This window comes from Budorcas taxicolor, chromosome 25, assembly GCF_023091745.1.
Source record: "Budorcas taxicolor isolate Tak-1 chromosome 25, Takin1.1, whole genome shotgun sequence".
Classification (NCBI taxonomy): domain Eukaryota; kingdom Metazoa; phylum Chordata; class Mammalia; order Artiodactyla; family Bovidae; genus Budorcas; species Budorcas taxicolor.
In genome coordinates this window covers 42,109,354-42,120,378 of record NC_068934.1, presented here as the reverse complement: position 1 = coordinate 42,120,378, position 11,025 = coordinate 42,109,354, and the positions used below count along the sequence as shown (strand labels likewise).

General features: G+C 48.9%; 1 pseudogene; it reads right to left on the bottom strand.

Annotated features, from left to right (window-relative positions):
- Positions 1–421: 421 nt before the first annotated feature.
- On the bottom strand, positions 422–4,385 carry LOC128068576 (FH2 domain-containing protein 1-like; annotated as a pseudogene).
- Positions 4,386–11,025: the final 6,640 nt, after the last annotated feature.

Below are 11,025 nucleotides of genomic sequence, written 5' to 3'. Positions count from 1 at the left end.
TCTTTGCCACTGAGCCACCTGGCAAGAGGTATCAACATTAAAAGATATTGAGAGACAGACAGACAGACAAAAGAGGGACTTTCTCCAGGTTCCAGGAGAAAGACTGGGAGACTGGAGAGTTAATTCTTTCCTGTAACTAGAGCAAACACAAGTCATAGCAGCTTTCACTTAGTTTTATAAGATACTCAAAGGAGAAAAGGGTTCAATACTTTGACCACCTGATGTAAAGAGTCAGCTCATTGGAAAAGACCTTGATCTTGGGAAAGATTGAGGGCAGGAAGAGGACGGGGAGACAGGGGATGAGGTGGCTGGATGACATCACCGACTCAATGGACATAAGTCTGAGCAACCTCTCTAATGACCTTCCATCAAAATGCAGCACGTGTAAATTCCAGAAGCTCCAGCATTCTTCCAGAGACTGTCACCTTCTATGACAGGAGTATCTGCAGGTAGCCCCAGAGGAAGACTTCACGTGGAACAGCCCTGAGCCGGAAGGAGGGGCTGGTCGGCCATTCTCAGAAGTCTGTCCAGGAGGCGAGAGCGGAGGGCGGATGCTCTTTGCTTCTGTAAGGGATGGAGCCCCTTCCCCAGCGCCGTGGGACTGGCGTCCTTCAGCGGGAGGGAGGCCTTTTCCCCGGTCTATCTCTATCGGTCTATCGGTCCTTTCCCTGGATCTCTGTGCAGCCGACTCCAGCCCCTCCTGGGGAACGCAGACGCCGCTTTCCTTGGGGAGCAGGGTCTCTGGGCCACCCTTCACCCTCAGCTGCCGCTGCGACACGGTCTGGGTGAGGCCGGGGGCTCTGCCCACGGTGGGGAGTTGGTCCTCTGGTGTTGCGAGCGAACCTGCACCGGGCGCGCCGGAGGGCCCGGGAATGCCCCCCTCACCACCTACTCCCCGACCCTTCACCCCTCACCGCCCCCCCCCCACTTCTGCCGCCTGACGTTGCGGGCGGGGGAAGGGGGCAGGGGGCGCGGAGTTTGGAGCTGAGCTTCCTGAAGGTGTCCTCGGTGGCCCGCAGGGCTCCCTCCCCGCCAGGCCGCTGTCCAGGGCCTCCTCGGAAGCTTGTCGGAGGCCCCCTCACCAGCTGCGGCTCAACAGGGTAGGGGGCCGGTCCCAGCCGCCAGCGCTTGCGAAGGGAGCCCTCTGCAACCGGAGCGGGGGTGGGGGCGGTGGGCGGGGGGCGGGGGGGAGAGGAGGAGGGGAGGGGAGCGCGGCGAGCTGCACCCGCTCTCGCTCTCCCAGCCCATCAGCGCCAGCCCCGGCCCCGCGACCCTCTGGGCAACAGTGACCGCGGAGGCCCCAGCCGACGCCGATGCCTCTTTGAGTTCCTCTTCGGGGGCCATCACCTCCCTCCCTCTGGCCGGGCTGTCCTTGGGCAGGTCCCCGTGGCAGCCGGGCTCTCGGCTGCTCTGGGAGCCTCCCAGGTGGGATGCAGGTGGGGTTAGAGGAGATCTGGCTGCCTCCGGTCTCCCTGGCTCCGGAGGACACGGAGCCCTCCCCCATCGCCCTGATCCTGCGGGTCCCCCGCTTCGGGTCTGGAGTCGGTTCCCTCCAGCAGTCCAGCGGCAGCAAGCAGTCAGTGGTGTCTGAGACTAGAACCGAGAGCCAGGATCTTGGTTCTCAGGGTCACTGCTGCCCTCAAGTATCAGAGCCTCGCTCCTGGGCTCCTCGGGGCCGCCCCGCCATCCCCCCGCCCCCGCCCTGGGCACCTCTGCCCGGACGGGCGTCAGGCTGTCTTTTCAGGTGCCCGGGGACTAAGTCTCTCATCCCCCCACAGATGCCAACTCTACTGGGCTGAAGTCATTCACCGTCAGGTGGCCGGCTCTTCCGGGCCCGTGGGAGCCTGGTGGTAGAAGTGAGCCAGTCCAGTCATCAGCTCATGCCCCCTAATCCTTAGAGCAGACGGCGAGGGTAGGGGTTACCGCTCGGGACCCAGACCCCGGGCTCGCTGCTCCTCTTTCGGAGGATGCTGAGCCACTGCGCTGAACCCCGGGTAAGACGGCGGGTGGGGGGGGAGGGGGCGTCCCAGGGGCCAGGGATGCGGGGAGAGCTGGGACTGGCTAGGCCAAGCCAAGGCGGGTTCGGGGGCTTCCTCCTGGCTCTCCGAGGCCGGAGGTCTGAACGCTGGGCTGGGGTCCTGGTCCCTAGGCTCTCCAGGCTCCGCTGGGCGGGTCCCGCCGGGGGTAGCTCCCCGCCGAGCTGTTGAACTTAAGCTCCTCCTCGGGGCTGCCAGTGGAGCTCTCTCCGCGAAAATTAGAAGCTCAGGGTCCTAGGCGCCCAGGGAGAGGCTGGAGCGGCGGGCGCTGAGGGTCTGGTAGGAAGAGCTGATGGACCCGGGGTGGTGGGGTGGAGGAAAGCGGGTGGGTCCTCCGCTCTCCTCTCGGTCAACAGCCGGGAGTTATTCTCACTGCTGCTCCGGCCGGATCCCAAGCTCCCCAGCCGCCCAAGGACGCTACTTCAGCTCCTGCGCCTCGTGGTGCCGGTTGTCCTTCACCGCTTCGTTGAATCTGACACAAAGTCACTGACTATCTGGAGGCATTCGTCCAGTTGGGCGGTGTCTTTGTCTTCACAAAAGAAGTCCGTGAAGGCATTGCGGCTTGTCTCCGAGCCCTTGCTTCCAGCGCCCCAGCTTTTCCAGGGCACAGTGAAGAAAATCTTCGTCCACTGACACCCACCCACCACTCAGCTGGATGTTCTTTAGAGATCTCGTCCTGATCCCAAAGGCCAGGAAGCAGCTAAGCCCGTGGGTAACTACTGAGCCCACTTGCTGCAACTTCCGAAGCCCCAGCGCCCTGGAGCCCAGAGATCCGCCGCAAGAGCAACCACGGCATTGAGAAGCTGGAGAGTAGCCAGCCCTCTCTTCCTGCAAGTAGAGAAATCCGGCCGTGCAGCAAGGAAGACCCAGCACAGCCAAAAATAAGTAAAATTGTATTTTTTTAAAAAAGAGAGAGTGCAGCCTGCCTCTGTATTTTCCAAAGATAATCTAGCATCCTCGAGAACACGATGAAACTTTTCAGAAAAGTTCAGAAGCACGGCATCTTCCTTTTGAGCTTCCCGTGCAACAATGCAGGAGATTCACCGTAGGTTTATTTGCGTTGTCTGCCAAGTTGAGCAAAGAAGACAGTTTAAATCACACTGCATTGCTAGCATGCCCCCTCTGCAATCATGATATTGCCTTCAAGTATATTAATAATGTTAATAATATCAAATGTAGTTCCTCACACACATCAGCTCTTTTGTAGCAATTCTGAGAATCATCATGTCTGTGTATAGAGAAGAAGAAGGCAAAAATTCTAATTTAGCACCATGACTTCAACCTGCAGTGAGTAGTTCAGTATCTGAATTAAGGGGTCTTCCCTGGATAGCTCGGCCATGTCTCCACTTAATGCTTTTAATTTCTTCATATCTTCTGACTCTGGCAAAAGCTTAAGAAATTCTCGGAATGTCACTGGTCCATTATGCTCACTCTTTCCTTGGTGAATGTCTTCAATGGACCAAGGAGAATTCTTAAATAACTTAAGAAATATCCCAATGTTTATGCTCTGTTTTACATCCAAGATAGTAATCTCTTCTCTGGCCTTCCTGAAGGACAACTGTAAAGCCTGCCTCTCCTAGAAGAGGAAGACTTGGTGGTATTTTCTTGCTGCCCAAACAGCTCCTGGGTGGTCCCTGTGTCGATTTGGTACTGATGCTGTTGCCTGGTGCCAAGGTCCATATGTTGGTTTTGCTATGAACTTGCTCCTCTGGAATGATTTTCCAATTAAAAAAATAAAAGCTTCTCATTCACTTTTTCTTACCAAGGTGGCTGTAGCTGTTCGGGTGAGGGGTTGAGGGTAGTTCTGGGGTGGGGAGGGAGACCAGAGGCCCTCCAGTCAACGGAGGGGGAGGGTGCAGAGAGAGAGGAAACCCTTCTAAGGAGTTTGAACCTGTTGTGGGGGGTGGGGGGGTGGAGAGGAGTTGGTGGTGCTGCTTGCCCAACCATGCATCCAGGTGCTGTGGTGGTATTTCTACTTCCTTTATCACTGACTAAGCAGGTACAATTCATAACATGTATAGTATGTTGCCTTTTAAGGAGGTAATTTCTTGACCTAGGGGAAGCAGACACAGACACCCGACTTATGCCATACTTTTCCAGCCACTAGCAGGAATAGAAGTGTTTGAAAGAGGATGAGATGGTCAGATGGCATCATGAACACAATGGACATGAGTTTGAGCAAAACTCCGGTAAAACAGGGAGGCCTGGCATGCTGCAGTCAGTAAGATCGCAAAGAGACGGACACACGACTGAGCAAATGAACAATGAGAAGTCTGCCGCCGTTGGGTGTCATCTTCCAAACCAACGCGCCACCAGCTGGACACACAAAACACTTGGAGGGCGCCGCATCCACCGGAATCCCTGGGAAGCCGCGTATGCAAGGCGGCAGCAGAAGGACGTGGCAGCAGAGGATGGCCTCCCAAGGAGGCCGGGGAGAGTCCACCGCCCGCAGCGCGGGGACACGGGGGCCCACGGATCATGCCGGGCAGGCTCGGAACCCTCTGCTTTCCCGAGCTCTGATCGCCCCCGCCTGAACCTGCTGTTTTAAAAATGCAAGCAAATATTTCACACTGGATTTGACTTAAACTACTATTAAATTTGAACTTTCATATATTAATTAACCAGAGCATTTGGAATATAAATTTAATTTGTAGTGATTTTATTAAATGTATATACATTTTTAATACTGTTTATCCTGTTATTTTCCCCACGGTTTTGATAACTTCATGATATTTTACATATGCTTCTTGTTTAAAAAAATGAACAGAGAAAATTGCAAAGAAAAAGTAGTAATCACTTAAAAATCTGCTCTTTAAAGGTCCCCATCATTATCATTTCAATGAGTGAATTTCCAAGGAGCACTTAATCTTTCTCTTTGCCAATGACTTTTGTTGTCGAAACTAGCATGTACTAAGTTTACAGATGTATTGGTATCTACTTCTGTATTTCTTTTGACACTGGTTACCTATCCTACTCTGTTCTGATTTTGGTAAACTTAGAGTTCATTATGTGTTGATCCATACATAAACCAGTTACATCCTAATTACATAGTATTTCTGTTTCTGAATTATCTTGTCCATTAATATTATTGTTAAGTTAGAAGCTTTTCAGCTACCTCCCCCAAAATATTGAATTGTTAGTAGAATTGCCTATTCCCATATATTATACATTGAATTGTAAATGAAATTAATATTTCCAGTGTATTTTCTTGCTACTTTGTAGATAGAAAGGGTTTTTTCCTTCATATTTTTCTCTTCCTCATCAGTGATATCATGAAGTCTTAAAAGTTTGTCAGGTAGGAATCTTTTTCATTTGTTTCTCGAGAATTTTCTGCTGGAAAAAAAAAATAGACACAGCCAATCAACCAATTAGCAAATAAAAGTAAACATTATAAAACAAAAAATAGAAATAATTTGGGATGCTCTCACTCTATAAATACAAACTGGCCTTCTAACCATCACTTTTTCGTAATCCAGTAAAATCCATGGGATTGAAACTCATGCTGGAGAAAGGCTTTGCTAACCATACAGACCCAAGAAAACAGTTTTGAAACTTGTTGCTCTCACTTGAGCTTTTCAGACCTCTGACCAATGACACCTTGGGGAAGGCAAGAGGTAAATTAAAAATCTAAGGGATTCCATATGTTTGCCTTAACATACAATATTTGCTTTTCTCTTTCTGACTTACTTCACTCTGTATAACAGGCACTAGGTTCATCCACCTCACTAAAACTGACTCAAATTCATTCCTTTTTATGGGTAATAGTCCGTGATATATATGTATAACATTTTCTTTATCCATTCATCTGTGGGCACGGTGGGGGATGAAGAGGGTAGGACAGATTGAGAAAATAGCATTGACATATATACACTGCTGCTGCTGCTGCTGCTGCTGCTGCTGCTGCTGCTGCTGCTAAGTCACTTCTATCATGTCCGACTCTATGCGACCCCATAGATGGCAGCCCACCAGGCTCTTCTGTCCCTGGAATTCTCCAGACAAGGATACTGGACTGGGTTGCCATTTCCTCCTCCAATGCATGCGTGCATGCCAAGTCGCTTCAGTTGTGTTCGACTCTGTGCAACCCTATGGACAGATATACACTATAATGTGTCAAGTGGGCTTCCTTGGTGGCTCAGACAGTCAAGAATCTGCCTGCAATGTGGGAGGCCAGTGTTTGATCCCCAGGTTAGAAAGATCCCCTGGAGGAGGGCATGGCAACCCACTCTGGTATTCTTGCCTGGAGAATCCCATGGACAGAGGAGCATGGCAGGCTACAGTCCATGGGGTTGCAAAGAGTTGAACACAACTGAGCAGGTAAGCACATGTGTAAAAGAGACAGTTAGTGGGAAGCTGCTATATAACTCAAGTAGCCTAGTGTGGTGCTCTGTGAGGACTTCAGGGGTGGGATGGGAGGGGGAAGGAAGCTAGAGAGGGAAGGAATATACATATATACAGTTGCTTCAGTCATTTCTGATTCTTTGAGACCCTATGGACCAGCAGTCTCCTCTCTCCACAGGATTCTCCAGGCAAGAACACTGGAGTGGGTTGCCATGCCCTTCTCCAGGGGATCTTCCCGACCTGGAGATCGAACCTGCATCTCTTATGTCTCCTGCATTACAGGCAAATTCTTTACCACTGAGCACCAGGGACGTTTATATCAGTCGCTCAGTCATGTCCGACTCTTTGCGACCCCATGAGTCGCAGCACGCCAAGCCTCCCTGTCCATCACCAACTCCCAGAGTTCACTCAGGCTCGCATTCATCGAGTCGGTAATGCCATCCTCGGTTGTCCATCTCATCCTCGGTTGTCCCCTTCTTCTCCTGCCCCGAATCCCTCCCAGCATCAAAGTCTTCTCCAATGAGTCAACTCTTTGCATGAGGTGGCCAAAGTACTGGAGTTTCAGCTTTAGCATCATTCCTTCATATATATATATGAAAGTGAAAGTGAAAGTGAAGTCGCTGAGTCATGTCCGACTCTGTGACTCCAGGGACAGTAGCCCACCAGGCTCCGCTGTCCCTGGGCTTTTCCAGGCAAGAATACTGGAGTGGGCTGCCATTTCCTTCTCCAGCATATATATATATAAACACACCTGGTTTGTGTTGTTGTATGGCAGAAATCAACAGAACAGTGTAAGCAATTATCCTCCAATTGATTTTTTTTTTTTAATCTAAGGGAACTCCCCATTTATTATTGGTTGACATGTGTCCCTCCCAAAGTACCCATATTGTCAAGTCTCAGTATCTCAGATGTGAGGTTACCATATCTGGAAATAGGGTTGTTGCTTATATGAGTAATTAAGATGAGGTCAAACTGGAGTAGGATTGGCCCCTAATCCAATATAGTGGGATCCTTATAAATAGGGGAACTCTGGGGCTTCCCAGGTGGCTCAGTGGTAAAGAATCCACCTACCTTGCAGGTGACTCAGGTTCGATCCCTGGGTCCAGAAGATCCCTTGAAGTAGAAAATGGCAACCAGCTCCAGTATTCTTGCCTGGAAAATTCCACAGACAGAGGAGCCTGACGAGCTACAGTACATGGGGTCACCAAGAGTTGGACACAACTGAGCATGCACGCAGTGGACAAAGAGGCATGCCAGGGAGATGCCATGTGAAAACTGGAGTTATTTTTCCACAAGTCAAGGAACCGCTAGAAGCCAGGAGACACATAGAACAAACCCTTCCTAGAGCCTTCAGAGGAAGCACGCCCTTGCCAACAACTTGAACTCAGACTTCCAGCCTCCTGATGTGTGTAAGACAATTTCAAAATTTCAGTTTGTTGAACTCTCTATGAAACTATCCATCTAGTCGATGATGGCATCCAACCATCTCATGCTCTGTCATCCTCTTCTTCTGCCTTCAACCTTTCCTGACATCAGGGTCTTTTCCAGTGAGTCAGTTCTTCACATCAGGTGACCAAAGTATTAGAGCTTCAGGTTCAGCATCAGTCCTTTCAATGAATATTCAGGACTGATTTCCTTTAGGATTGACAGGTTTGATCTCCTTGTAGTCCAAGGGACTCTCAAGAGTCTTCTCCAACACCACAGTTCAAAAGCATCAGTTCTTCAGGGCTCAACTTTCTTTATGGTCCAACCCTCAAATCCATGTATGACTACTGGAAAAACCATAGCTTTGACTAGATGCACTTTTGTCAGCAAAGTAATGTCCCTGCTTTTTAATATGCTGTCTAGGTTGGTCATAGCTTTTCTTCCAAGGAGCCTTTTTTCATGGCGGCAGTCACCATCTGCAGTGATTTTGGAGCCAAAGAAAATAAAGTCTGTCACTGTTTCCATTGTTTCCCCATCTATTTGTCATGAAGTGATGGGACCAGATGCCATGATCTTAGTTTTTTGGATGTTGAGTTATAAGCCAGCTTTTTCACTCTGCTCTTTCCCTTTCATCAAAAGGCTCTTAAGTTCATCTTTGCTTTCTGCCATAAGTGTGATGTCATCCACATATCTGAGGTTATTCATATTTCCCCCAGCAATCTTGATTCCAGTTTGTGCTTCATCCAGCCCAGCATTTTGCATCATGTACTCTGCATATAAGTTAAATAAGCAGGGTGACAATATACAGCCTTGATGTACTCCTTTCCCAATTTGGAACAAGTCTGTTTTTCCATGTTCAGTTCTAACTGTTGCTTCTTGACCTGCATACAGATTTCTCAAGAGGCAGGTAAGGTGGTCTGGTATTTCTATCTCTTGAAGAATTTTCCACAGTTTCTTGTGATCCACACAGTCAAAGACTTTAGCCTTTGAAGTCAATGAAGCAGATGTAGATGCTATTCTGGAATTCTCTTGCTTTTTCTGTGATCCAACAGATATTGGCAATTTGATTTCTGGTTCCTCTGCCTTTTCTAAATCCAGCTTGAAATCTGGAAGTTCTTGCTTCATGTACTGTTGAAGCCTAGCTTGGAGAATTTTCAGCGTTACTTTCCTAGCATGTGAGATGAGTGCAATTGTGTGGTAGCTTGAACATTTTTTGGCATTGCCTTTCTTTGGGATTAAAATGAAAACTGACCTTTTCCAGTCCTGTGGCCACTGCTGAGTTTTCCAAATTTGCTGGCATATTGAGTGCAGCACTTTCACAGCATCATGGCCACCTCCATGGCTGTATCAGAGTCTTTTTCTAGCCTCTGGCAGCTGGCAATCAGACAGCCTCTTTGGCTGGTCCTTCTCTGTTGCTCAGCCTGTTCAGACACTTAAATGGCCACCCTGGATGGAGTCCTTCTCTCTTGCTCCATATGTCAGGCACTTAAAGAAGCCCCCTGATTGGGGTCCTTCTCTCTGGTTCAGTGCATCAGGTGCTTAAAGAGCCAGTCTCTCTGGAGTCTTTCTCTATTGTTCAGCTACCTGTGCTGGTGTGTGGGGAGAGAGAGGCTACAGTGATGGCTCCACTCTCTGCATGTGACTCAGCAGTATCCCCTTGCCTCTGTGGCTGCCTGGTTTTCCTCCACAGGCATTTCCCACAGTGGTCTCTTCCCTCGTGTGCCCTGGGGTCATCTCCCTGCAATCAACAACAGATCTTGCCCTGGGTTTGCTCTCTAATTCCTATGCTCAGCTTCCCAGCTGCTGTGCTTTCTAGGGGACTTGTGTGCCTGTCTGGGATATGTGTGGCTGTGTCAATGATTGTCCTACTCCACCAGTTCGTCTCACCCTCCATACTTCCCCATATCCATAGTCCATCCTCTATGTCTGCATCTTTATTACTGCCCTGCAAACAAGTACCATCTTTCTAGATTCATGTATATGTGTTAATATGCAACATTTGTTTTTCTCTTTCTGAATTACTTCACTCATATGACAGACTCTAGGTCTACCCACGTCACCACAAATGAAGCAGTTTCATTCCATTGTATAAATGCACACATCTTCTGCATCCATTCATTTGTGGATGAATATTTAGGTTGCTTTCATGTCTCGGCTATTGTAAATATTGCTTCAATGAACATGGTGGTTCACACGTTTTTTGAATTATTGTTTTCTCAAGGTATATGCCCAGAGTGGGATTGCTATGTTATATGGTAGTTCATCAGCTTCCTGGGTGACTCAGTGATAAAGAATCTGCCTGCAGTGTATGAGATGCAGGAGACATGGGCTTGATCCTCGGGGCAGGAAGAACCCCTGGAGGAGGGCATGGCAACCCACCCAGTATCTTGCCAGGAAACTCTTCTGGACAGAGGAACCTGGTGGGCTACAGTCCCTAGGGTCACAAAATGTCAGACCCAACTGAAGCAACTGAGAATGGATGCACATGGTACTTCTATTTTTAATTTTTTAAGGAGCCTCCATATGGTTCTCTATCATGGCTGTATCAATTTATATTCCAACAGTGAAAGACGGTTTATTTTCTCCACACCCATTCCAGCACGTATTGCTTATAGATTTCTTTATGATGACCATTCTGACTGGTGTGAGGTGATACCTCATTGTAGTACTGATTTGCATTTTTCTAATAATGAACAATGATGTTTCATATGTTTCTTGGCCATCTGTGTCTCTTCTTTGGAGAAATGTCTATTTAGGTCTAATTAAGAGGAACTAGTCAAGGCTATAGTTTTTCCAGTGGTCATGTATGGATGTCAGAGTTGGACTGTGAAGAAAGCTGAGCACCAAAGAATTGATACTTTTGAACTGTGGTGTTGGAGAAGACTCTTGAGAGTCCCTTGAACTGCAAGGAGATCCAACCAACTCTGAAGGAGATCAGCCCTGGGATTTCTTTGGAAGGACCGATGCTAAAGCTGAAACTCCAGTACTTTGGCCACCTCATGCGAAGAGTTGACTCATTGGAAAAGACTCTGATGCTGGGAGGGATTGGGTGCAGGAGGAGAAGGGGACGACTGGGGATGAGATGGCTGGATGGCATCACTGACTCGATGGACGTGAGTCTGAGTGAACTCCAGGAGTTGGTGATAGACAGGGAGGCCTGGCATGCTGCAATTCATGGGGTCGTAAAGAGTCAGACACGACTGAGCGACTGAACTAAACTGAACTG